The following is a 27,779-nucleotide window of genomic DNA, read 5'->3' on the forward strand; positions in this document are numbered from 1 at the left end:
GAAGAAGTTGAGACGCATTAGTTTATTAGACTAGTGCATCTCTTAGACACGTCGCTTATGGAGAAGCTGATCTTCTGGTGTTGTCTTGGTGGTGTTACTGTTGCTGTTTCATGTTTTCGATCTCTGTAGCGGGGCTTTTTTTTCTGTAATTCTTCTCTTTTTTTGGCTGTGTGCATCCTTTATGCCATTAGGGCATGATGTTGTTGCAGAGGCTGGGTGTAATTGGTATCTACGTTATATTAATATATGCTTTTTATTGAAAAAATTAAACTAGTGCATATGTTCGATTTTCCCCTTTTATTCATCACTGGCATCACAAATCTACGAATTTTGCCTGTCCTTAATATCTTAGGCACCAAACACAGTGAAAATAGGAGCAACATGCAGAATGTCAGAAGGAGCACTGCAAAACTTGGAGTTCCCGTATTGAGAAGTTGGTAGCAGCCGCTGCTGAAACCGAGTTAAACGATATTAAAAGGGGTGGCTCAGCAGCTAAGGGCAGCAAGACAATATCAGCATCTCAGCCGTCCGAAGGAGATTCAGATCTTCAACTCTTATTATGCGATATGATAGAGACCTCCCCTGCTCTCTCGATAGCTAAGGTGCTAGTTCCTTCATCCCATCGTGCATTGTCATATTTATGTTTGATTGATAATGCCAATTCATCGTTGTCATGGTCGCTTCATTTATCCATGTTTTGCTTTTAAAAAAGAAAATAAGTATCATGCCGCCAGCAACTGAAACATGGCTAACCTGACGCCTCCAGTTGGAATCACGTCCCAGATGAGCGCCAAAAGATCATCGCCAGACACGCCACCTCCTAGACGGAAATCAAATCCAATCTCAGTGTGCCGCAGATCTCTTCGTCTAAACCCTTCTCTCGCTGAAGGCAAGCGGTACCACTAAGTTCTTACTGCATCTAGCATGCTGTACTCTGAACTTCTATCTTTGCATTTATGTTTTCTTTGGATGCACGATGAGCACACTCAGGTTTGCCTCCCATGGACACAGAAAATGATGCTATGAGGCATGTCCTTGTGGACATAGTCACTGACCGGATCGATGCCACCAATCTCATGAATGTTGAAGGCTATGGAACTCCTCAGCTTGCTCAACATGATGAGGCTACCCTGCCTAGTAATGGGGTTAAAGGCATGTTTGGTGTATTTTGCCTGTTTCTTCCATATTTTATCTGTAGTATCATCATTATTACCTCATAAGTTGTCTATATGTGTAGTGGGAAGGAGAAAAAACGTGGGAGAAGTACTGAGCAGATTGTACCGATCACCGGCTGGCAAACTGCCAGTGGTCATTCCAAAAGGGAGGATAAGGCCAGTGTCAGCTATAATCGCTGCAAAGTTTGCAACTGAATGTTACAAGACTGTCAAGAACCATGTGCCTGTGCGTTCGCACTGGAGGAAGTACAAGGGGGACACTAGGCTCCTCTCTGACTATTACAACAGAGTTGGGGTAAGTATATACTGTAGGCCCTTTGCCCGACTGTAATGTTTATATACAACTGATTTAAGAGATTTCCATTCTTATGCATGCTCTTTCATGTCACTTCTCTCTAGGTAAGGTTTGATATGGATATAAATGCTTCACCAGTAAAAGCAGCATGTAGGAGCTATCTTCAGATAGGTGTTAACCATCAACGGCATATCCTTAAAAGAAAGTACTTCGATTGCCTTCCTCTCTGTGATGTGCCGAAAGAAAGCCCCGTGAGTTTAATGAATGACGTTGAGTGGAACGAGCTTGTGCAGCACTGGATGGATCCCAAGATTAAGGTCAGTTCCTTACAAAATTGAAGATGCTGCATTGTACATGCTTATGGGTGTTGAAGTGGATAAGTGAATTGCCTAGACCTTTCCGTCAGTTTGGACTTTTTGGTTTCCACTGGCTAGTGCATTAAGCTTAATAATGAGTACTGTTACTAACTATACCTTCCATTTCAGGAAACCAGTAATCAAAACAGAGAAAACCGTGCTAAGGTTCTTTACCATCACACTACTGGGCCACGCAACTATGAAGCTTATCTGGAGAGCTTGGTAAGTCAAGACTTGTCAACAGATAACTGTGATTGATGTTTCCCGTTAGATTGCTATATAAGTTTTCTTTTCGTCCAATGCATGTGCTAGATATTTGTTGTTCAATAGCACTTATTGTATTGTATGTATTTGACAATAACATGTTTGGGTATCCAATTGTGATATTATTTTTATGATTCTGACTTTCGAATGTATTTGACAATAATGTGATGAACAGTTGAACTAAATTCCTATTTTGGTAGCCGCTGCGTCTATGAACTTCCATTTGCATTGCTGCTAGCACAAATTGTAGTTTATGTGTGGATGCAAACTCTTTTATTACCAGATCCTAATAGAACCTTTAAGAAGGCCTCTTAATATTTGCGTTTTTCAAGGGGAGAAGTACAACGGCAAAGAAATCGGTCCTTTGGATATGTTCAAGGAGTGCCACTTGAGCTGACATACGGGCTTCTCCACCCCGACTAAGAATGCAATTGTAAGGCAGCTTTCAAAGAGTCATCACTAATGTGAAGGTTATATTATGCTGCATCTCATAACCATGTTTCTTTGTAAAACAAGGCTGAGATGAAACATGAGCTGTCTATACCAACAGCTGATGGAGGACGCAAGACTGAGGCTCAGATTGTACACGATGTCCTCTCAAAGAAAATCTCCCAACCTACTTTTCTTCAGAACATGGGGGTTGTGCATCAGCCCTCTCAGCCTTGTCGAGTCAGAAAGAGCAAGCTTGCTGCAGAACTGGAGAGAGAGAAGAGTAGAATTGCAGAGTTGCACGATATTATTCAGATCCAGAACTCTAAAATTGATCAGATGGCCAGCAAGGCAAAATAAAAGAAAGAGATGCAGAGTTGGGTGTTTGCAAAGCTTGGGATGTTGCTCGCGTCCATTAAAAAAATCGAGCAGCTGTCTTCGACCAAGTAATCTTGATTACATCGTGAACTGGTGGGATGTTCGATGCTTGAACTGTTATTTTAATGTTGCGTTTGTCCATGGGGGACTAATGTGACGACTTTGAACTGTTATGTTAGTGCTTCTGTGCACGCTGAATCGGATCTTACGTTACTGTATGCCTGTAACCCAGTAACGTTGCCTGTAATCCATTAAGTATGCATGTAACCCAGTAACGATGCCTGTAATCTAGTAAGTATGCCTGTAATTAATTATATATCCCTTTCAGTTGTTTCATAGCTCTCATGGGCCATATCAATTGTGTTGGGCCAAAACAGAAAATGGCTTTTATTGGCCGTTGATCGTACTAGCGATCTGTCGACGGTGAATCGGGCCGTCCAGCCCAATTGGCATGCAGGGCCCAATTATGTGAGCCCACGCTAAATCCTAACCCTAACCCTAACCCTAAATCCTAACCCTAGCCCTAACACTAAACCCTAACTCTAATGCTAAATCCTAACCCTAACCCTAAACCATGTGGCGGACGTCTATTCGTCCACGCGGCCATCTTTTATTTGTCAACGTGGCGTACGTCTATTCGTCCATGCGGCCAGCTTTTATTTGTCAACGTGTCCAGCCTTTATTCGCCGCAGTGTCAGGAATGAACATGCGACGTGTCCAACTTCTACTGATCCACGCGGCGTGCTCGCAAAGCCGACACATGTCCTTGGCTGACACATTCTGTGCCGACACGTGTCCTTGTATGATTGGACCAAGTGTCCACAATTTAGGGGTAAATATTTTGATCAATGGGTGCCAGGTGTCAGCACCGGAATGGGCCTCGTGGCGACCCACGTGGACGCTGATGTCACCCGACCGGGCTGACAGCTCAATCATTGTCCTGCTAGATCAATCATTGGACCGACAACACAATGATTGGTTTGACACGATGGTCTCGATCGGGGAGGCAGCCGCATGACGGTTAGGCCCGTCACGACGTACCGGGCCGGGTGGGCTTTGGGTGTGGGCTAGGTCGTCACTGATCCATGACGGGATAATCTAACCGTTAGTCTGGCCTTCTGTGATGCGAGGTCCGCCACGGTCCTGCAAACCGTCAGCATGAGGTCTCCATGACGGATTTTGCACATTCGCTGACGAACTAAGATCGTTATAGAAGCCCCAATTGTTACTAGTGTACGCCGAGCTAGCAAAGCCCCCCAAGGCACTAGGCGAGCAATGAGCTACCAAAGCTAGACCGTGTATAAGAAGCCATGCTGACGGGGTGAGAGGGCCGGGACACCAGCGAGAGATTAAAGGGTGATCCACAAGACAATACGAGAGAAAGCTTGCCCAAAGCGGGGCCAACAAGATTAGCAGATTGAGGCGGAGGGTCGAAATCCATCAATTCGAAACGGGGGATCCAAATCGGGACGCCTTCAACAAGGAAACGCCACCTGAAAGGTGACGCCGTCACGGGCAATGGCAAGGCCATGCGTAGCTTTCCCCTATATCCCACCAGGTCGAAATCTTGTCGCTGTCGCGAGGACACAGAGCAGACATAACAAAACTCGCTACCGCAGCTCCAACCCATGCCACACTATGACGTAGCCCGAGCTAAAGTCACCCGCATGAGGGACGCAAGAGCTGGTTGGCCAACCCGGCCAGACCCGGAACCAAACGTCGCTCGATGTTGGATCGGCGGCACCACGACGGCTGCAACATCCCCAACACGCCAACCCCTGCAGTGGCACGACCACAGTAGATCTGAGGGAGAAACTACAGCCGCAAGAGCACCTGCAGTAAGGAACATTCTGCCTACCCCGGCGAGCACGCCCCGACTTAGGGACCCTATCCCAGGAAAAGCCGAACAAGACGAGCGTAGAGGAAAAGCCGGACAAGACCGAAGGCTACAACGACCGTCACGGCAGAAGGAATTCCCGGCCGGGCCCTACCAGACCCAAGTCTGGGCCCACAAGCCTAGATCTGGCCGAAACCCTAAGGCCCAAGTCCACAGCCGCCGGCGGCCGGAACAGCACCGCGCGGGGCCCACCGCCACCGACAGCCACCCTGCCGCCAGACCGAGCCAGAGTAGCGCCAGCCAGAGCCAACGCCGACGGCCCCCCCCCCCCCCCCCCCTAGTGAGGCCCCGCCCCGCCCCAACTGGCCTGCCTGACGCGCGGGAGGAGAGCGACCAAGGCGTGATATGGAGCGGGGCGACGAGACGCCGCTGCGATCGCACGGCCCGCTGCCCGCGGCATCAGCCCGAGCAAGCGCTGCCACGCTTCGCTGCGTGAAAGGACGGGGCCACCCCGCCGGGCCGATGGTGGCAACCGGGGAGGAGGGGGAGGCAGCGGGTGTTGGGTGGGCGAGGAGGGGCGCCCCGGTATCCTCGGGGTGGCGACGGGAGGGGGAGGGGCAGGGGGGGGGGGACACGGTACTTTCAGATACTTTTGCGGAACCTAGTGATCTTTGTCTCAATGTTAGATGAAATAATAAGAGGCAGTTTTGAATCCAAGAACTAAGATCCAACTCAGTTTGCCTTGTGTATGTCCGATAATAACGCATACATGACAAACTAACAAACTCTTGACCAATCTGAAAACAAGTGTCCAGTGAAGTACACAAAAAATCGTCTCTTGCTCCAGCATATGTGTTACGTAGAGCTGATACGTGGGACCATGTGCCGTTGTCTATTCACCGGTGATAGCGCGGCCGAGTGTCCCCTTCGCATGCCCACGCGATCGCCTTCACTGGAGGCATGTCATGGGGACCGCCGACTGCACCAAAGCCTTGAGAAGCCACGACTATGGGGAAAAACCCTGAAAGATTAAACCTGCCTTGGCTTGTTGTGACCCTGATCAGTCTGTTCCGGCCACTCTGTTTTGACAGAGCGAGTGTTCATCGTTAATCCGTTTCTCCATGCTATCCTGAACTGAACAACAGTTGTCGGCGTCCAATGTATATTACTCGAATGTGCAAATTCAATGCATCAACTTGATCGTACCCCAACCAATGTACCCACCATATGTCAGTCTGAGCTTCTGCTATCTACCATACTTGATGCACTCATAAGAGTCTGAACCATTTGCCAATATAATACACGAAGTGGTTCCGTCCGTGCCCAAGAGATATGTGTCTAGTCAGATTTATTCGTTGTTGTTCACTTGTATGGTTTGCATGGAAGGCATTGGGAAGGTTACAACAACATCAGTTCACTTGGAAACGTCATGGCATTCATGTAGCACTCATGGGACCTACGATGGAATGGAGTAATTTGTTGTGTTACCCTGTCTGCAATGTCCTAACAGAAGAAGATGGCTGACCTGTCGTAGAGGGACGACCCACAACAAGCATATGTGCATACACCGCGTGCCTATAGTCAAATATGTATCTGCAGCACCATATGCGAGCATGCTGCATGCATGGATCTTCGGTAGAAGGCTGTCTTATATCCGTTAGAGTTCCCTTAAGTACCTATGTTGCAACCACCATAGATGTTCTGTAGACTATGTCTGTTTCAGTTAGCTTTGGCAGACTACTGAGACACACTAATTCTGTTATGGAAATTGTGGCCACAATCACTCTATTATGTGTTTGTCCGATGATAATTGTAGCTCTTTTGCTCGCTCTGTCCACTTCACTCCATGCCGGGGTCATGGTCAGCTGTTGCCTTCCTATCAAAGGCGGGCCATCCGTATCGAGGCGAGCGACAGCGGCGGCGCCGCACCAAAAATGAAGGGCCACTATCTTGACAAAGTCTATTCTAAATTGAACAACATGATTCGATCCAGGTGAAGTTATTAACAAGCTTAATTTGTTTTGTGCTTTGGCGTGCTCGATAATTTGTACATTTTGGAATTGAAGCTATGGTGTGAACTTTCCTGTAACATCTCCTGTTCGATCTGTTCGATCTCTCCTGTCACGATTTGTTACAGAGGCTCAGCTACACCTACACTCCCCATTAGATATGTTTTCTTCATCACACCATGGATGTTATTTTTCCTCCTTATCTCGTGAACTTGTTAAAACGGGAATTGGTTATCGGAAACCCCAAGTATAGCCCGGCTAGACGTAGCCTTTTTTTTCCTTTTTGAAACTTCAAAAATTTTGATTTCAAAGTTCCAGATATTTTCTAAAAAATACCTGTACGTAGACAATGTTGTAATCTATCGGTTTGTAAATTTTTGAATGAAATACATTGTACAGAGCCCTCATTAAAAAAAAACAAAATCTACAACCTGACAAAATCAAGATATTAGTGTAGTGTTCATTTTTGTTCACCAACGACGAAATCAAGATTTATCATTTTTGCTGAATCCAAAATTCAACATATTTCTTTCTAAAGAAATTCACATTAGTAGATTTCAATATTAACTACATCCTGGTATATTTTTCAATTCTTTAAAAAAAATTATATTCAATGAAACTGGACGTCTGGGCCAGGCTAATGACTCTGCCTGGGTTGGCTTGTTCTGTTTTCTATTTTCTTTTTGCAATGGGCCAGGCTAATCACCAGTTCAGGCCTGCCAGGCCAGGCAAGCATTTTCTTTCCCAGGACACCAACCAAAAAATTATGCTAAAAAAAGAACCAACCAAACAATTAACATGCAGAGTCCAGAGAGGATCCGGGCAGCGTGAAACATCGTGGACGCAAACCAAACATGCTCCTGGTCCTTGATGAGAATCGATCGTGATCAAGGACTAGTTTAACTTTCAATGTTCTCTCACAAATGTACATCCAATGATTATTGTAATTTATAAATCTGACGAATCATCTTTGTAGACAGTTCATCACGTAACAATATATAATACGGGTGAGAGTGAGTAGGTTTCAGCTAGTAGTAATTTCGTGATCCTTATTGTAAGTTTAGATATAAACTAATAAATGCAATTAAGAATATCAATTTTTTTTGCAAAAAATTAAAATAAGAAAACTGAGATCACATCCGTGCGATAAAAATGCAGTCATATCTTTCGACGGGAGGCTGATACACCGTCCTCCTCCGTCGCCGCCGCCTCCCCCTCTCTCCCTCCCCTCCCTCGCCGCCGCCAGGAGGCGCGGTCTGGCAAAGGCCGGCCGGCGGCGGCGGCGGGGATTCTTCGTCATCTCGCGCAAGGAGGTCGGGCGTGGATCGTCTTCCTCGGGCCGGAGCGTGGCTCTTTCATCGGGGACCTCGATGGCGGCGCCTGGCCTTGGCTCGGGGACACCATGATGAACAACGAGGTGGTGGAGTGCCCTGCCGGCGGTGGAGGGAGGGGTGGGAGCGGGCTGCAAGGGGAAACCCTAGGTCCCCTTCTCCTCACCTCTCGGCGGCCGGCGGTGGGGGGCTGGCTTTCGGCTGTGGCGGTGCCCAAGCGTGTGCAGTGTCTTCGGACTACACGATCTGCTTGGTGTCTCCGGTGGCAACCATGGCCAGCCTAGGATGGTTGCCGGCGTGGGGGCCTGATCTGAATAAAGGCGGCAGTCCTAGGGTCTCTCTTGGGCGAAGATGAAGACCTGCCCTTCATGATCTGGCCGGAGTGTTGAGTTCCGGAAGGCGCCGCTGGCGAATGTAACAGTGCTTCTATTGCCTGGGGTTTGCTCGATCGGTGGTATTCGGTCGTGCGCGCCCATGTTTTTATTCCAACCGTTTGGTTTTGGAGGGTGCTGCGTGAAGCTCTTTTCTGTGTTGACACCAAGTGACAGCTCATCCATGGTGAAGTCAGAAAAAGAGAATATCATGAATGCCGTATTTGGAGGACTAGCTAATGGAGGTTCAAGTCTTTGCGCTGTTGAGGGGCTTGCTTGGTGTTCCGGACTTCGTAACAGTGGTATGAAAATGGGGGCGGCAGCACATGTGAAGTTCAGAGTCTTATCTTTTAGGGTGAAAATCCAAGGTCTGGTCTTAACTGGTTGTGCCTGACAATGTTCTTGCTAAATGCATTGTTTTGAGAGCGGAGACTATCTTCAGGGTGAAAAACCTAAGATCTTTGATCGGGCGACGACAGCACTGGTGCACTGTTTCCTTCTTGAGACGTTGCTTTTGAAGAGTCTGAATTTTAGGTGTTGTCTTAGTGGTGGATGTATTACTATTGTTAGGGTTGGGATACTGTAGCGGGACTTTTATTTCTTAGTTTTATTTTTCTCTTTTTTAGCTGTGTACATCCATAATGTTATTAGGACATTGCGTTATTGCAGGGCTAGATGTAATTGATATTTTCTTATATTAATATATTCCTTTATTGGAAAAAGAATATCTTCCGACGGGACAACTCTTCCATTTCCACCCACGAGGCAAATCAAACTCCATCCCGGACACTTCCCAACCGTGACACACAACTCTCCGATGTCACATACGAAGCAATCGTCTGGTGCAGGTGACCATGGGCCGTGGCGCGGCCCGCCGGCCGTTTACCGTTTACCGGCGCCGGCGCCGGCGCGGCCGAGGGACAGGTCGGCTATCAGCTTCCACGCGGTCGTCCTCATCAGATGCGGCAGAGCCGGAGATGCCGTAGGAGGGGGAGGCCGCAGATCTACGGAGCAAAAAGAAAATCCCTGAACCCTGAATGAATCTTGCCGATTAGACTAGGATTGCTCTGCCCTGTCACTCATGCCCTGTGCCCCCTGTTCCAGTCACTCCATTTGGCATAGAGCGAGCGTTTTCATCTGTCCATTCGATTCCAAATAGTACGGTGGGACAGTATCCAGGTCAAGTGACTATCAAAGCTCAATTTATCCTCTTCATTTGGGATTATTGAAAGGTTCACATTTTGGGCTTCTCATCTTGTTTTGATCTCTCCTTTCGTTTTTGCTATAGAGGCACAACTGCGCTGCAGCCGAAGATACTGGCAGGATCTTCTTCAGCACTCGCTGGGTATTGCTGTGTTTCCTTTTCTCCGTGTGCTAGAAGAAGTGAAACGGTTCTACCCTATGTCAGTAGATTCGTTCTGCCCAGATTCCAAAAGCTCCCAGTTGTAATCATGTGATTCTTTCATCTACTCCCTACATCTATCTGGATAACTTTTCAGGCGAGATTCTTTGGTTCAACAAAGAGGTGCCAATAATTTAACTATTAATTAGACTCATAAGTAGCGGAAATTCAATTCGCCTCCCGGGTGCGTATGCTCTCTCTACCAACAAAACATATTTCGAAATGTGGAAATATTTTGACAAAAAATTCTACATGTACATATATCTATAATATATGTGTGTTCGTCAAGTTTGACGAAAAACTAATTTTTTTGTGGCCTATATAAAAAAGAGAAAACTTATCATGTGAAAAACCTTATTTTTAGCACTGAATTTTGTCTTTTTTACACACGTCACATGATAAGTCCATTTTTTATGAAACGACTTTGTAAGCGCATAGCACGTAAAGATGTACGTGCGAATTTTTTGTTTCATTTTTTTGAAATTTAAAATATGTGTAAGATGCATTCTAAAATATAGGGAGCATACGCTCCCATGTTCCAAAACACCACTCCCAGTAAGTAGTAGCAACTGCGGGTCCTCGACAACAGAACACAATCTTCTATCGGGTTCCCCATATATTATATCTGCAACCTTTGCATTGCACCTGTGGGTAATTCAACCAGTGCTCAGAACATCCCTCTGGATTCTTCGCAAATGACATGCTTGCAAATATCTAGGTAATCTCTTGTTTTAGTCTCCCTAGTTGTTCTTGCTATTATGATGTCAGCTGCACCACAAGGTACTGACAAAAAATCTCTAACGACACTCACTAGATATGCACTGAAAAAAAAAGGAAATGATACTAGCATATGCCAGTATAATTTCATGTAACATCTTATTCTGATCTCTGTTGTCGTGTTTGCTGCAGAGGCTCAGCTTCACTACACCAGATTCCAAAAAGGGGGAAAAAAGGGGAATCTGATCAGAGGGAATTTACTGAAAGAATCAGCACTCTGGGTATAGCTATGCCTCCGTATCTCCTTTTGCTTGCTAAAAGAAGGAAAACGGTTCTAGCATATGTCAGTAGATTCCCTCTGCTCAGATTCCAAAAGGTACTCAGTTGTAATCATGTGATGCTTTTATCTGCATCTATCTGAATAACTTTTCAAACGAAGTTCTTATTTTAACAAATGATATGACACTAGTACGAAGACCAGCTGGTATGGTGTGTCGTTCATGTCCATATATGTATGCCCTTCTACTCTGGGCTTGGGGCTTGGGCATCGTTCGCACCGAGGCTTTCTCTGAAAAAGTATTGGCTTGTTCAAACAACTTCTTGGCAAAGGTAAGAGTCTTCTTTCTTTCTACTTGCTAGTACATCATTCGATCATAAACTTGCTACATCTTTAGATCATGTTTACGATTGCACACAGGATCCTAAAGTGCATAGTCTTGCTTTCTGTTTCTCCTGGTAAAAAGTTCTAGTATTGGAAAACTTTCTTTGATTCATCTGATATCGAATTTATGCATCCATGTGAAGTTGGAAAAGATTTCTTATGCTGATAATAACACATTCAACATCTTCCTATTTTAGACTACTGGAAGGAACAGTGAGGCTGTGCTTTTGCTCTGCGCTTGGGGCTTGGGCATCATTGGAACTGAGTCTGCTTCTCTGCAGAAGTGTTGACCTGTTCAAAGCTTCTTGCCAAAGGTGAGAGGCTTCTTGTCTTTCTACTTGCTGCATCCTTAGATAGTAAACCTTCTACATACATTTTTAGATCATGTTTATGAAGGCACTCCGGATACTAAAGTGTGTAGCTTACTTTCTGTTTGTCCTGACAAAAAATGGCTCTAGTATTGGGAACCTTTCTTTGATTTAGCTGCAACCAAATTTTGCTGGATCTAGTATCCTGTGTGCCATCATGTTAGTACCACCTCTCCGAAATGTAAGACTTTTTAGAAAGTCTTACATTTCGGAATGGAGGTAATACATCTTTCGATCATAAACTTGCTACATCTTTAGATCATGTTTCTGATGGCACACAGGATCCTAAAGTCAATAGCTTGCTTTCTGTTTGTCCTGGGAAAAAGCTCTAGTATTGGAAACCTTTCTTTTATTCATCTGGCATCATACATATATACGTTCATGTGTAGTTGGAACAAATTTCTACTGCTCGCAATAACTCATTCAACATCTTCCTATTTTAGAATACAGGAAGGAGCAGTGAGGCTGCCTTTTGCTCTGGCCTTGGGGCTTGGGCATCATTGGCAGTTTGGCACTGAGGCTGCTTCTCTGCAGAAGTACTGGCTTGTTCAAAGAGCTTCTTGCACAGGTAAGAGACTTCTTGTCTTCCTATTTGCTGCATCCTTGGATCATAGACGTGCTACATACATCTTTAGATCATGTTTATGAGGGAAAACTGGATCCTTAATTGCATAGCTTGCTTTCTGTTTGTTCTGGAAAAAAATTCTAGTAATTGAAACAATTTCTTTGATTCATCTGGCATCGAATATATGCATCCATGTGAATTTGGAACATATTTCAACTGCTGATAATAATACATTCAACATCTTCCTATTTTAGACTGCTAGAAGGAGCACTCTGGTATTTCGTTCCTATTTTTGATTTGTCATGGTGCTGGATCAAGGTCATGATCAAGATAATAGGACTGATCACAACATCAGCAGCAACTCCTGTCAGAGATGTAAGGGCTGCGATGCACATTACTATTGGTGTCATCTGGATAATACCCAGAAGTTTTTCTTCAAGATCATGGTTGGCGATTTCCAAGAAAAAATGGCAAGTCATGGTGCATTGGTACCTTTTCTCTCTTTCAGATGGAATTTCGCCTTCGTCAGAATGATAATTTTGGTTCTTACCATTTTTTGTGTTTTATTCGTGCAGATCATACCAGATAAGTTTGTGAAAAATTTTAAAGGTCAGATTTCTAAAGTTATCAAGCTAGAAGCTCCTGACGGGAACAAATATGATGTTCAGGCTACCAGGGATCTGAACAAGATAGTACTTGGATCTGGATGGGCAACATTTGCCACCTTTTACGAATTAAAAGAGGGCTGTGTGCTTGTGTTCAGGTACATTGGGGATTCTCACTTCCGGGTTCTTATATTTGATTATCCAAGTTGCTGCGAGAAAGAGGTTTTCCATGTTGTCATCAATTACGGCTCTAATGCTCAAGAAAAAGACATTCGTTTTGATCAATCACTAGTGAGCAAAACACGATGCTGGAATGATGGATCAGGCAAAGATGAATCCCATCAAAGGTGTGGCCACTGCGACGTTCATTTCTATTGGCATCACATGGATGATAGGGAGAAGCATTTCGTGAGGCTCATGATTGGCAATTTCCGGCGACAAATGGTAAGACATTTGATGATCACTGCCCTTCCTGCCATCTACATGAAATGTCTTCTTGGTCAAAGATATATATCTTGTTGAAAGCTTTGTTGTTTGTTCCTGCAGAGCATACCAGAGAAATTTGTGAAAAACTCAGAGGTCAGATCTCTGAAGTTATCAAGCTAGAAGCTCCCGATGGAAACATATATGACATTCAGGTTACCAAGGGTCTGAACAAGATAGTCCTTGGATCTGGATGGGCAGCATTTTCCAATGCTTATGAACTAAAGGAGCATGACGTCTTGGTGTTCAGATATATTGGGGACTCACACTTCAAAACACTAATCTTTGATCCAAGTGGCTGTGAGAAAGAATTATTCCGCGTTGTCATGAAGCGCGCTCCTAATGTACAAGAAATAGGGATTTCTGACGATCAGTCATTCCCTGAGGAAACAATGCCTCGAGAAAAACTAGCACATGATGACTATTGTAGGAATACTAACAAGATGACTTCAATGGACTCGCCTTCACCAAGATCAGGTAAAGCTTCGAAGGTGCATTCATATTTCACTGTAATTTCTCCCTTCTGTCTTAATGATCGGTGTTGCGCAGATGAACATGTCACGTCTCCAGAAGACTCTCAGGAAACCATGAATTCAGGTAGCCTTCAGGAAATCACTAAGCCTCACTATGTCCTAGCGACGGGGTGCAATCTTACTGCAATGCAGAAGACAGAAGCTGACGTCCTTGTGAAGAAAATTAGGCCCGTAATTCCATTTTACATCACCACCATGAACAAGACAAGTCTGTCTGGATCTCTGGTACATGTGCAGTACCTTCTGCATGACTAATCCTGCAAATTTTGTTATCAATGTTCAGGACTGAGACTAGTTTATAATTTGTTAGAATTTATTCATCTTACCAGGCCTTCTGCAAGGATTACGCTGTCACTTACCTTCCACATGAAGATCAGTTCATCACACTCTGCCATCCTCAGAAAAGCAGCATATGGGTAGACAATTTGAAGGTTATCACTGATGGTGCAAGCATGCTTTCTGCTGGCTGGCTGTGCTTCGTTCACCATAACGAGTTGCGGGAAAGTGATATATGTGTATTCGAAGTATCGAAAAGCGATGGTGAAGTGACCATGGTTGTTCATTCTCTTGAAGGAGGCCATTGCGTACCAGGTCAGTATGAGACAAGTTCATCCAGACACATAATGTAAAAAATTTAATGCTTAGGATTGTCAACTGAGAAATAGACACTGTTTTTCTATGTAGTCAACTAATACATGATCCTGAAACAGTATGAAAGAAAGTGAATTAGTGTGTCTGTACCTGATCATTTTGGAGTGCACGGTTATATTTTATTTTTCTTACAGGGAAAAAGCCTGTATCTCAAAGTTTTATAGTTAAGGGTGAGGTGACCGAAGAAGAGGAAAGAGATGATGAACACACTGAGTCAGACTACTACTACTCAAGGTTTGCAAAGTACCTGACTGACGAGGAGCAAGAGGACATATTTGGGTCGGCATCAATCCAACTGGGCAACCCTGTATACGTCGTCGTCATGCAGAAGACTCACGTTAGCGGCAGGAACTTCCTGGTCGGTTCATTTGTTCCGCTAATCACAGTGTCCAAGACTTGGACGGTTCATAGAACAATATTTGACACACTTTCTGAACTGTGTGTGACAAAGCTTTCTATAGTAATAGTGACTAGTGCTCTGTTGTATATGCGCAGGTCGTCCCTAGTAAGTTTGCCGCTAAGCATCTCGCGGAGAAGTCACACGACATCCTGCTCCTCAGACCCAACAGGAAAGGGTGGTGCGTCAAGTACTACTACCAGGAAAGGTCTACCCGGGGGGGTTTCACCTGCACGCGCTGGACCAAGTTCATCCGTGACAACAAGCTTCGCAAGGGCGACGTTTGTGTCTTCGAGCTGTTGAAAGGCATGAGCAAGGTGACAATGATGGTCCATGTTTCCAGGAAGGTCGATGGTAGGTTCGTTCTGGTGGGCTAAGTTCCAGTCTACGTATACTCATCCTCTGTTGTCTAGTTTGTTGGCCAACTGGTGTGAAGTGTAGTGTCGGGGGGATGGTCCCCGGTAGGCCAAGACTATGGCAAATAAGCCATAAAATGGTAGCAGTAGATCGGATCAAAGAACGATCCGGATTGTAAAGCTAAGTTCAGCTAAGTGGAGCTGGTACAAACCGGTATCCCTGGAGGGGTATACCGGAGTATGCGGAATAAGGAGTTTGTGTTACCAAGGACCAAGGTACCAGAACTCAGAGGTAAAGGTACCGGCAAACCGGCACAGGATCACTGTAGCCTGTCGGCACTTTAGTTAAAGATTCCTCCGAGGACTAAAGGACAAGGATGAGCGAAGCACTTCAGCTTTAATCGAAGCCCTGGCGCCAAAGTAGAAGGTGACGTAAAAGATACCGGACGAGGTCATCAGTCCCTATTTAAAGACGAAGCCGGTGCCGGTAGGGCCAAAGTAGCTTTATAAAGTAGCTTAGCTCATCAAAGATTTCATTAGGGTTTTTCCCTTGTAAGCCACCTCCTCCCCCCTATATAAGGAGATGAGTGGCACCCTTGTACATAGGTTCGGACTCTGAGATAATAGAGAAGGGAAGGCTTTGTAGTCCGTACTTTCTTCTACCTCTGGCCATACCGGTTTCTTTTCTCTCTTTCCTTGTTAACCAAACCCTCCCCCGGATCCTCTAGCGCATATTCGGCCCCAACTTAAGCCATCCTATGGCATCTGTTGTTACACCACGACGACATGTAGTTCATGGTATCTGTAGCCTAAATAATGAGTGTTGGTGCCATTGAAAGCTAGCTTCGGTACTATGCAGGTGCATTTTGTAAGTTGTAACAGTACTAAATCTATGTTCTTGCCATGTAAAAACCTGGTGTTGTTGAGCTGTACCGTGTGAATGTCCATTCCCGATTCCTCAACCATGATCTCATCCGCCATGACTTAAGCAACTCCATTTAATTTATTTGACTCTTACCCTGTGGACATAGTAGTAATTTTCTTTCTGATTGATAACTAGGAAATCTTTTGAGGACATAGTTTATACTTAAATACCATGAATAGTAGGCTGGCGCAAAAATCTCTTGTTTCGCTAACTCAGAGACGTATCTGGTTTTGCGAACTAGTAAGAAATATGGCAAGCAAATTGAAACAACTGAGAAAACTTCAACAACAAAAAACAAGTGCAAACATCTTTTGATATCGTGGAGGAAATAGGAATGTCATGTTGTTAGTTGCATTTGGATCCCTCTATTTTTTTTAAACATAAGGCTTTAGCTCAGCTTTAAATTAATAAAGCCACAACGGTAAATATTACATGGATGCTGAGAACAGCTTACAACACAGCGAAAACAAGCATACAACATATACGATTGTAGAGCAGCTTGCAACAACATGGTCCTCCTAAGCAATCTGCAACCCGGTGCAGTTGGAACTCCGGATAAAACCGGCAGGTGTGTGTAAAAGAACGTAACCCTCTAGGGGTGGCGTATCACATATATTTATAGGAGGTACCAGAGGTACGTTGCAATAGACACATATAGGTACAAATACAATATACAGAAGCTATACAGTCTAACACCCTCTCTCAATCTTAGCCACTTCCGAAAGAGTTTAGAAGGGTAAGATTGCGCCTACATGCCTCGAACTGTGGCAGAGGCAACGGCTTGGTAAAGATGTCTGCAAGTTGATCCTTCAAAGAGATGAACTTGATCTGTAGTAGCTTCTGAGAGACACATTCCCTCACAAAGTGATAGTCAACTTCAATGTGTTTCGTTCAGGCATGAAATACCGGATTCGCCAAGAGGTATGTAGCACCGATGTTGTCACACAAAAGGGTAGGAGGCTGCGGTGGGTAAATCCCCAATTCCTGAAGCAAAGACTGTACGCAGATAATGCATTGGCCATAGCCTTGTATTCAACTTCAGTAGTGCTACGTGATACAATAGCCTGTTTCCGAGCACTACATGCGATCAAGTTGGAGCGAAAGAACACAACATAGCCCCCCGTAGATCGCCTGTCATCCGGATTGCCAGCCCAGTCCGCATCAGAATACGCCGAGAGAACCCTAGAGGGATTCGGCCGAAGGTGCACCATGGGACACTGTGTGTCGTACATAGCGCAAGATGTGCTTAACAGCAGACCAATGAGTGTCGCGAGGCGCCTGAAGATACTAACAAACTCTGTTGACAGCATATGAAATATCTGGTCTTGTGGTCGTCAAATACTGGAGGCCACCAACAATACTCCTGTACTCTGTAGCATCCTTAGAGGACATAAGCTGACCATCAACTGTAGTGATCTTGTTAGTGGTAGACATAGACGTGGTACTCGTCTTATACTTAAGCATCCTAGCCCGCTGCAGCAAGTCCAAAGAGTACTTCTTCTGCGTCATAACAAGACCATCAGCACGAGAAGCAACCTTCACACCAAGAAAGTAGTGAAGTTTCGCAAGGTCTTTAACAGCAAAATCAGAACCAAGAGCACGAACAAGAGCATCAACAACTGACTAAGACGAACTGAGCAGAATAATATCATCTACATAGACCAGCAAGTACATAGTAACCTCAGGCTTCTGTAGAAGAAATTATGATGAATCAGCAGTGGACGGTGCAAAACCATAAGCACGAATGGCTGTTGCAAGACGGGCATGCCAGACACGAGGAGCTTTCTTCAGACTATAGGGTGCTTTGGTCAGACGACATATATATATATATATATATATATATATATATATATATATATATATATATATATATATATATATATATATATATATATATATATATATATATATAGTCTGTATTCTCGAACCGGTTCGAGAATAACTATTCTCGAACCCTTTCTGAACTTCCCGGTACATGGATGTGAACTTCTTCTTCCCTGAATCTGAACTTCCCGACGGACTTCAATATTGTACAGGGCGAACTTCCGAAACTTTAGTCTAGTTTGAAGTGAACTTCAGAAAATATAGCGAACATCCGTCGCATCTGAACTTCTCTGGACACTGATCAGAACTCCCCGTTATCTGCATCTGAACTTCCAGACGGACCTCAACGTTGTAAGGTGTGAACTTCCATTTCAAATATGAACTTCTATACGGGGAGTGAATTTCTATACGGAGGTAAGTGAACTTCCCGATGGTGGCAAGTGAACTTCTGAAATTTTTTGCGAACTTCCATCAGTTTGAAGTGAACTTCAGAAAATATAGCGAACTTCCGTCGCATCTGAACTTCTCTGGACATAGATTTGAACTCCCCCTTATCTGCATCTGAACTTCCAGACGGACCACAACGTTGTAAGGTGTGAACTTCCATTTCAAATATGAACTTCTATACGAGGAGTGAATTTCCGTACGGAGGTAAGTGAACTTCCCGATGGTGGCAAGTGAACTTCTGAAAACATTTGCGAACTTCCACCTGTTCGAATTGAACTTCTGAGTTGTGTTTGTCTTTTTTGTTCGAAGTGAACTTCCTAAAATAATGTGAACTTCTATTGCATTCGAAGTGAACTTCCGATTTTTCATGTTTAGTTATGCAGCAGCCTTCTGAACTTCTTAATTCGGGGAAAGTGAACTTCACCAATCTGCGTAATAGGGGAAAGCAGTGGCGCCTCTGACAGTTGGTGGGGGCGGCGGGGGCCGTGCGCGTGGCAGGTGGTGGGGCGGTGGAGGTCGTGCGCGCGAAAGGTGGTGTGGCGGCAGAAGCCATGCGCGCCGCAGGTGGTAGGGCGGCCGTCACTGGGGAGCGCGGCAGGTGGTGGGGGCGGCGGTCGCCGGCCCGCACGGCAGGTGGTGGGGCGGAGGTCGCCGGGGGCGCGCGGCAGGTGGTGGGGCGGCGGTCGCCGAGGCGAGCGGCAGGCAGAGTTGGCGGCGGTCGCCGGGCCGCGCGGCAGGTGGTGGGCGGAGGTCGCCGGGGGCGCGCGGCAGGTGGTGGGGCGGCGGTCGCCGGGGCGCGCGCCGGGCGGAGTGGGCGGCGGCAGCCGGGGGAGGCGGCGCGCGGGCGGGAGGTGGGTGGCGGTGGCGCGTTAGCGATGGGAAGTGGGGCGGGATGCAGGATCTGTTCGTGGTGGGGGTGGTTTTTTCCTGCCTCGGTTGGTTCGGTTGGTTTGGGGGGTTCAAGAATAACTATTCTAGAACCACTCTTAAGGGGGGTTCAAGAATAGTCCAGCTCTATATATATATATATATATATATATATATAATCAGGATGATCAGGATCAGAACAACCAGGAGGCTCCCGCATATAAACCTCCTCCTCCAATAAGCCATGCAGAAAGGCATTCTGCACATCAAGCTGATGAAGAGACCAACCTCGAGTAAGTGCAAGAGAGAGAAGAAGCCTGATAGTTGTAGGCTTGACCACTGGACTGAAGGTGTCTTCATAATCAAGACCATAGCGTTTCCGGAATCATCTGCAACAAGATGCGCTTTGTAGCGCTCAATAGACCCATCAGAATGCTTCTTCACCTTGAAAGCCCATTTAGAATCAATAATATTGACCCGAGGTGGTGGAGGAACAAGAGTCCATGTCTCATTGCGAATCAGAGCGTGATACTCCTGCTCCATGGCTTCTCTCCAATGAGGAATACTCATAGCAGCCAGGTACGTGCGCGGCTCAGAGGACGGATCCGCAAGGGCAGCTGACATACATGCAACATACCAAGCCACGGTACCGTCAGTACGCCCCTTCGGGAGAAAAATGCCGCTGCTGGTGCGGGTATGTCAGCGCAGGACAACATGAGCCATCGAGGTCGAGGCCGGTGGGGGGCTGGGCGACGACGACGAAGAGGGCCTAGCCGGCGAGGGCTTGGGCGTTAGCGAGGCGGAGCTAGGCGACGTGCTGGGCGATGCAACATCGCCAGACGGCGCGGGTGAGGCGGAGCTGGAGGCCGCCAAGGGCGTCGCTGGAATAGATGCCGCCTGGGGCGATAGAGGGTGGGGCGGCGAGTGGGACGACGCAGGAGAGGCCGGTGACGATGGCCGCTCGGGCGTGGCTGGCCGTGCGTTGATGTGGGCATTACCCTTCGGGTACCCTACATTGCTATACCCGGTGCGGATTATGGAGGTGGACTAGCATAAGGACTCGACAAGCTGGACCCACACGTAATATTGACTTGGACTACAAGAAAGAAGACTCCAATTCGTAAAATACTAGGACTGTTGTAAACCCTAGCTTGGTTGCATATATAAAGCCAGGCATGGGCACCCCTTGAGGGCACGTAAGATCATACACGCGATACACCTAGACATCGCATCCCGCTAGAATTAGACTAAATACAATCCGCCCACGGCGGCACCCTGTACATATATATTCATATACTGGATTGCTAGTAGGACGTAGCGATCCCCACCGCGGGGACGTGAACCTGGGTACGTTGTGTGCCATCTCGGTCCCGGAATCTCCATCGTCGCCTTCCGTCAACCCTAAGCCCCTCATGGTGGGCATTGCCGAGGAGCCCCCTCATCAGGCGTGGCATGGGGAGGCCGGCCCAGGCACTGGAGGCGACGAGGTGCGCGAAGAAGGCCCAGGCGCGGCGGCCGGCTTGTCCTGGCGTGCATGGGCAGGATCACCTAGGCCATGCAGGGGTGCGACACGATCGACGTGCACGTTGATACGTTGCAAACGTATCTATAATTTTTGATGCTCCATGCTTGTTTTACACCAATTACTATATGTTTTGTTTACACTTCGTGGCATTTTTTTGCATTTTCTGGAACTAACCTATTAACAAGATGCCACAGTGTCAGTTCCTGTTTTCTGCTGTTTTTGTATTTCAGAAAATTTGTTCTGGAAATATTCTCGGAATTGGACGAAACAAAAGCCGAAGTTCCTATTTTTCTGTCACGAAGACGGAGTCCGAAGGAGAGACAAAGAGGTGCACCAGGGAGGGCACACCACCCCTAGGCGTGGGCCCACCCCTGGCGCCCCGGGCTCCCACCGACATCGCCCTTTCGCCTATAAATTGACATCCTCGAGGAAAACCTAAAGACCCGAGTCTCCATCCACGAAAAGTTCCGTAGCCGCCGCCATCGTTGACCCTAGTTCGGGAGGATTCTGAAGCTCTTCCCGGCACCCTGCCGGAGAGGGAGATCATCACTGGAGGTCTCTTCATCACCATGCCTGCCTCTGAAGTGATGCGTGAGTAGTTCATCTTTGGACTACGGGTCCATAGCAGTAGCTAGATGGTTGTCTTCTCCTCCTTATGCTTCATGTTTAGATCTTGTGAGCTGCGTAACATGATGAAGATCATCTTTATGTAATGCTACATGTTGTGTTTGCTGGGATCCAATGAATATTGAATACTATGATTGAGTTGATTATAGATCTGTTTTATATGTTATTTGTGATCTTGCATGGTCTCCGTTGCTAGTAGATGCTCTGGCCAAGTATGTGCTTGTGACTCCAAGAGGGAGTATTTATGCTCGATAGTGGGTTCATGCCTCTAGTAATCTGGGAGAGTGACAATAACTCCTAAGGTTGTAGATGTGCTGTTGCTACTAGGGAGAAAACAATAATGCTTTATCCAAGGATAATTCTATTGTTTACTTTACACACTTTAGTCAATGCAATAATATGTTGCTTGCAACTTAATACCCAAAGTTGTTCGGATGATATCCCGAGGGTGGATTATTAGTCATAGATGTAGTTGGATTACGGTCTATGAATCTTGTTGTAATGCCCAAATGAATCTCATAGTAATCATCTTGTCATGTATGGTCTTTATTCTGTCAATTGCCTAGCTGTAATTTGTTTACCCAGCATGTTATTTATGGAGAGACACCTCTAGTGAACTGTGGACCCCGGTTCTTTCTTTTATAATGATAAAACCATCTACTACAAATACATGTTCTGTTTCCTTACTGCAAGCACTGTTCTCTTATTTAACCGCAAACAAACATCTCTTTCCACACTATACTTCTAATCCTTTGTTTTCAGCAAAACCAGTGAGATTGACAACCTCACTGTAAGTTGGGGCAAAGTAGTTTGGTTGTGTTGTGTGCAGGTTCCACGTTGTTGCTGACACCGGTAGTGTGCCCTACCAAAGTCAGCCAACAACAACCTTCATAAGTGATTTCTTTCTCCTACTGGTCGATTAAACCTTGGTTTCTTTCTGAGGGAAAACTTGCTGCTGTGCTCATCATACCTTCCTCTTGGGGTTTCCCAACTGCATTACTCTGCACAACATCAAGCTTTTCTGGCGCCGTTGCCGGGGAGAAAGAGGATTTCTACAAGGGGAAGTCTCTTATCTCCAATCTCTCTAATTTGTTATTGTTTTGCTTAGTTTATTTTACTTTGTCTTGTTTGCTTCTTTTTATAAAAAACACAAAAAAATTGTTACTTTTTAGTTGTTATTTTGTTGCTTTATTTTTAGCTCATTATGTTGATCCCTAAGTACGTTCTGAAAGACTTATCAATAGGTAGTGGTTCTATAATTGGGAGAGATAACATTGAAAAATTCTTTAATCATGTTAGTAAGCACAAAGATATTAAGGATAGATCCTTAGTAGAACTTGCTCCTAATTATGAAACTGATGCATCTTATTTAGTTCAAATGTTGGAGGCTAGGTTTGTTAACCTTAACCCCATAATGCAGCAAATGTTTCTTAAACTTCATGAAGTTGAGGATGATGAAAAGAGAGATTTTATTCTGGAAACTTTGCTTAAAGAATTTAGAGATGTTGCTATAGAAGCTAGGAAAGTCTTTGATCGGTTTAAGATGCTAGGGTCATGTGTAGATGTTATTGGTACACTTGAAAAGATATACAAAACCAAGCCTAAAAATAGGGAGGAAATCAAAATACCAATATCTTTAAACTCGTAGGAATGCATGAAGCTTTGGAAAAGAATTTTGATTGGATTGTTTCTGAAAACCCATTTGATGAAAGTAGTGAACCCAAGGGTGTTGAGAGAGGGTCTTCTAAAACTTATATGGATAAAATACAATTCCTTGTTGAAAAGACTTCTGGCATTAATCTCGATGCTTCTTCACTTGAAAATACTTGATTCAAGCTTTCCGCGCCAAGCTGAAGGGCGTTAAAGAAAAGCACTCTTGGGAGATAACCCATGTTTTATTTCTGTAATTTTTCTTTTGATGAGTCTTGGAAGTTTTTACCTCTGTAATAAACTCTCCTTATCCTTTTTATTTAGTTTTTGTGCCAAGGACAGCCTCTAATAGGAAGAAGGTAAGATTTGGGGAAGTTGCTGTCCCGAAACAGATTCTGTGCTGCCATCAAAAAAATTATTATTCTCACCCAGAACATCGGATTGATCTGAAAAGTTTTGAGCACCTGCCCCCGGTTATTATCTAACTTTCATTAGTTTTGCACTTTTCGATTTGAGCAACAGAGGATTTTTGAAAAAATGGATCTTTACCTGTTGTTCTGTTTTGACAGATTTCTGCCACTATTTGCATTTACCTCTTAATCTTTTTCTTTTTGAGTTCTTTTGAGAGAAAGAGCTTTCAAAAGAAGTTGCTACAGTAGATAATGTTTTGATGGATGTTTGAATTATGTTAGAACTGAACCAAAGTGGATTTTTTATTTTGATTGCACCAATGCTGCTAATGAAAATTGTGTGAAGTTTTGTATGAAGGAAGTTTTCAAGTGTAGGGAGAGAAGAATGATGTGTTGAGATGAAGGATGGACAAAAGCTCAAGCTTGGGGATGCCCATGTCACCACAAGAATTATCCAAGAGGTACAAGCGTCAAAGCACGGGGATGCCCAAGGCATTTCCTTCTTCATCAACAAAAATATCAGGTCATCTTTCAAGACACTATATTTTATTCCTTCATATGCTATTGATATGTCGCAAACGTATCTATAATTTTTGATGCTCCATGCTTATTTTACACCAATTCCAATATGTTTTGTGTACATTTCATGGCACTTTTATGCATTTTCCGGAACTAACCTATTGACAAGATGCCATAGTGCTAGTTCCCTGTTTTCTGCTGTTTTGTATTTCAGAAAAGTTGTACAGGAAATATTCTCGGAATTGGACGAAACAAAAGCCGAAGTTGCTACTTTACCGAAACGAAGACGGAGTCCAGAGGAGAGTAGGAGGGGGGCCAGGGGCCGGCCAAACCACCCCTAGGCGCGGCCTAGCCTTGGCCCGCGCCTAGGCATGGTGTGGGGCCACCTGGCGCCCACCGACCTCGCCCTTCCGCCTATAAATTCCCTTCGACAAAAAAACCCTGAAAATACAAGCCTCCGTCCATGAAAAGTTCCGTCTCCGCCACCATCGTCCAGACAAGTTTCGGGGGTGAGAAGTTCCTGTTCTGGCACCCTGCCGGGACGGGGATTGACCCCCGGAGCCATCTCCATCAACTCCACCGCCTCCACTTCGACTCCATGATGGTTCTAGAGTAGTCCCCCCTGGACTACGGGTTCTCGGCTGTAGCTAGTTGGTACTCTCTCTCCCATGTACTTCAATACAATGATCTCATGAGCTGCTTACATGATTGAGATCCATATGATGTAATCGGTGTTGTGTTTGTTGGGATCCGATAAATTGTGGAATTGTGATCAGATTGTTCATCATATTATCATACTACTGTTATTTAAGATCTTGCATGCTCTCCTGTACTTGTAGTTACCTTGATCAAGTAGTTGTCTGTATCTCCAAGAGGGAGTATTTATGCTCGATAGTGGGTTCATGCCTCTAGTTTTCTGGAAGAGTGACGATAACTTCTAAGATTGTAGATGTGCTATTGCTACTAGGGAGAAAACAACAATGTTTTATCAAAGGGTAATTCTATTGTTTACTTTACACACATTGCTTAATGCGATAGTCTGTTGCTTACAACTTAATACTGGAAGGGGTTCGGATGATAACCTGAAGGTGGATTATTAGTCATAGACGCTGACGAGGGTGCTCCTCGGCAATGCCCACCTTTTGGGGCTTAGGGTTGACGGAATCCTGCAGGCTGACACGAGACATCGGATGCCAAACAAACGGAGAGAGAGATTTACCCAGGTTCGGGGCCCTCAATGAGGTAAAACCCTTACTTCCTGCTTGTCTGATCTTGATTATCGAAATTATCGGGTTACAATGGGGTAGCCGAAGGCTAAGACTATGATCTCGTTGAGAGGCTAAGATTTCTAATGACCTAGCTCTAGACTTGCGGTGGTTTTAGCTGTGGTGATTGTGTGTCCCTCGGCAGACCCTCTCCTGGCCCTTATATTGCAGGCCAGGTCCCGAGAGTTCTATCCGAGTTCGGCTAGGTTACAAAGAGTTCTACGTCTAAACTTTCCTTGTTCTTCGTCTTCTTGCCTTGTTCGTCAAGAATCTTTCTTCGGAACCGATATAACGACCCACCTTGGTCGGTGGATGATCTTCATGGGCCCCTGGTTGGGCCGTAGGAGGTAGCATAATATTGGTTACCCGAAGGGTAATGCCCACATCAGTAGCCCCCGAGTGACTGGCCGAAGTAAAGCTTCGGGCATGGACTAAAATTGTCTTCTATCAAACGTCCATAAATGCCGGAAGATCTTGATCTCTTAAAACAGAAAGCTCATTTTTATCGGGTGCGCGTCCAGCGCTCCCGATGGGAGTAGCCCCCGAGTCTAGACACGGATGCTTGCAACCGTGTGTATACTCAAGTTGTACTACTCGAATGTTTTCGGCTATCGATGTTTTCTGCAAACTGTCGTAGTCATCCAATATATTTTTTATATCGGGTCTTCAATAACTTTGAATAAAGTCACGCCAATTGACAGTATGTAAGGGATTTGAGTAACGTGCCCAGTTTTACTCGATAAATCGATGCTGGTTAACTGCCGATGGCAAGACAACATTATTCTACTCAGAATCAAGTCCCCGTGCATGATCCTAGATCTTCTGAAACATTTGAATCCATAATTTTTATCGGGTGCGCGTCCAGCGCTCCCGATGGGAGTAGCCCCCGAGTCTAGGGACGGATGCTTGCAACCGTGCGTAGACTTAAGTCGAGCAACCTGATGTTATAATTTCCTTCGGATGCTTCTTGAAGAGTCGATACGTTTAGTGACATCATCAATGACGGGGCTACTGCGGCGGTCGATTGACAGGACGTGACCTGACGGGCCCACCCTACTTCTGCTCGGTCAGTTAGGAAATGACTAGTCCTTGCGCGTTGACCAAGGCGCCTCCTTGATTTCCGCATGTAGTGGGAGTAATGGGTCGCCGGTTTATCTCTCTCCTTGACATGTGTACGACTGGATCTTTGTCCATCTTCCCACGATGCCAAAATAACGGCCACGATCCCCAGTCATTCCTCGTTATAAATAGAAGAGCTCTTTTGTTTTCACTTTTTACGCGTCCCATACTGCTCATCTTCTTCCTTCTCCTCCTTCTCGCCATTGCTTCTGCCTCCGTGAGCTTTCCAGCAACCATGGGCAGGAAGAAGGGTGCCGCCAGCTCCGGTGCCACCGCAGGCGCAGCCAAAGCCAACCTTGACTGGACAGCAACCACCATCTCCAAGAGCGAGGAGAACAAGATGAGGTCGCTAGGGCTCATCTCTTCTGCCGAATCTGATTTCATTCATCCAGGTTCTGCTTCTCGCCCAAAGCCTCCAAAGGGTTTTACCGTCATGTTCGTTGCTTTTCTGCAGCGTGGGTTTTCTCTTCCAGCCCACGAATTTCTTCGTTATCTCCTCTTTTTCTACGGAATTCAGCTCTTGCAGCTGACTCCTAACTCCATCCTCCACCTCTCGATTTTTATCACCGTGTGCGAAGCTTTCCTCGGCATCGACCCCCACTGGGGTATGTGGAGGAAGATCTTTTATGTCAAACGCCACAATGGCAATGAAGGCCCTCACGTGGTCGGCGGGGTCGGCTTCATCGTCAGGAAGGAAGTTAATTACTTCAACTTCCCGATGAGGGAGTCTGTTCAAGGCTGGCGACAGAAGTGGTTCTATCTTCGAGATATCCCAGCGCCAGGCCGGCGCTCCAGTCTGCCACCATTCGAAGATGTTCTTGCTGCTGTGCCTAAGAAATCTTGGCAAAACACCCTGACTGCTGAGGAGAGCGAAATTGCTGATCAACTGTATGAAAAGATCTTAGATCTAAAGAGTGCAGGGGGTCAGACGATGTGTGGCACTGAAGTGGTCACAGTTTTCTTAAAGCGTCGGGTGCAACCAGTAATGTCAAGGGTTCATCAACTCTGGCTGTATACTTGTGCCAAGGACAAATCGAGGGCTAGCTCGACTGATTTCTCTGAGGAAGATCTTCGGGATGAGGTGCGGCGCCTAACTTGCCTCAGCCAGAGGGATAACATATCTATGACTTCGGCTCGCCCTCCTCTCGATCTTAAACACCTTCCTTCTGAGGTAACTGTTTTATTTGTCTCTGCATCCGATGTTATTTTTGCTTCTAAATCTAAGGCTTGTTATTTTATTTTCGATAGGCTTCTACCGTTGCTCAATGCTATCCACCGACGCCCGAAAGTGGAATAGCTCCAGAAGATGACGACGCTTCCGAAGAGACTGAGGATGACCAGAATATTTTTGAGGATAGCGACGCTTTGGGTGATGAAGCTCCCGAGGATGATGCTCTTGTCAAGTCCATGCGACGCAG

At 45.6% G+C, this 27,779-nt stretch overlaps 1 long non-coding RNA gene and 1 pseudogene across 1 annotated transcript; both read left to right on the forward strand.

Moving 5' to 3' along the window:
* The first annotated feature begins 11,070 nt into the window (after window positions 1-11,070).
* On the forward strand, window positions 11,071-12,099 carry LOC124658080. Its single transcript, XR_006989003.1, has 3 exons — window positions 11,071-11,173; window positions 11,423-11,539; window positions 12,037-12,099. It is a non-coding gene; the product is annotated as an uncharacterized LOC124658080 (long non-coding RNA).
* Window positions 12,100-12,101: 2 nt separating this feature from the next.
* LOC124655773 lies at window positions 12,102-15,204 on the forward strand (annotated as a pseudogene).
* The last annotated feature ends 12,575 nt before the right edge of the window (window positions 15,205-27,779 follow it).

The sequence above is a fragment of the Lolium rigidum genome, chromosome 5 (assembly GCF_022539505.1).
Source record: "Lolium rigidum isolate FL_2022 chromosome 5, APGP_CSIRO_Lrig_0.1, whole genome shotgun sequence".
Taxonomy (NCBI): Eukaryota; Viridiplantae; Streptophyta; class Magnoliopsida; order Poales; family Poaceae; genus Lolium; species Lolium rigidum.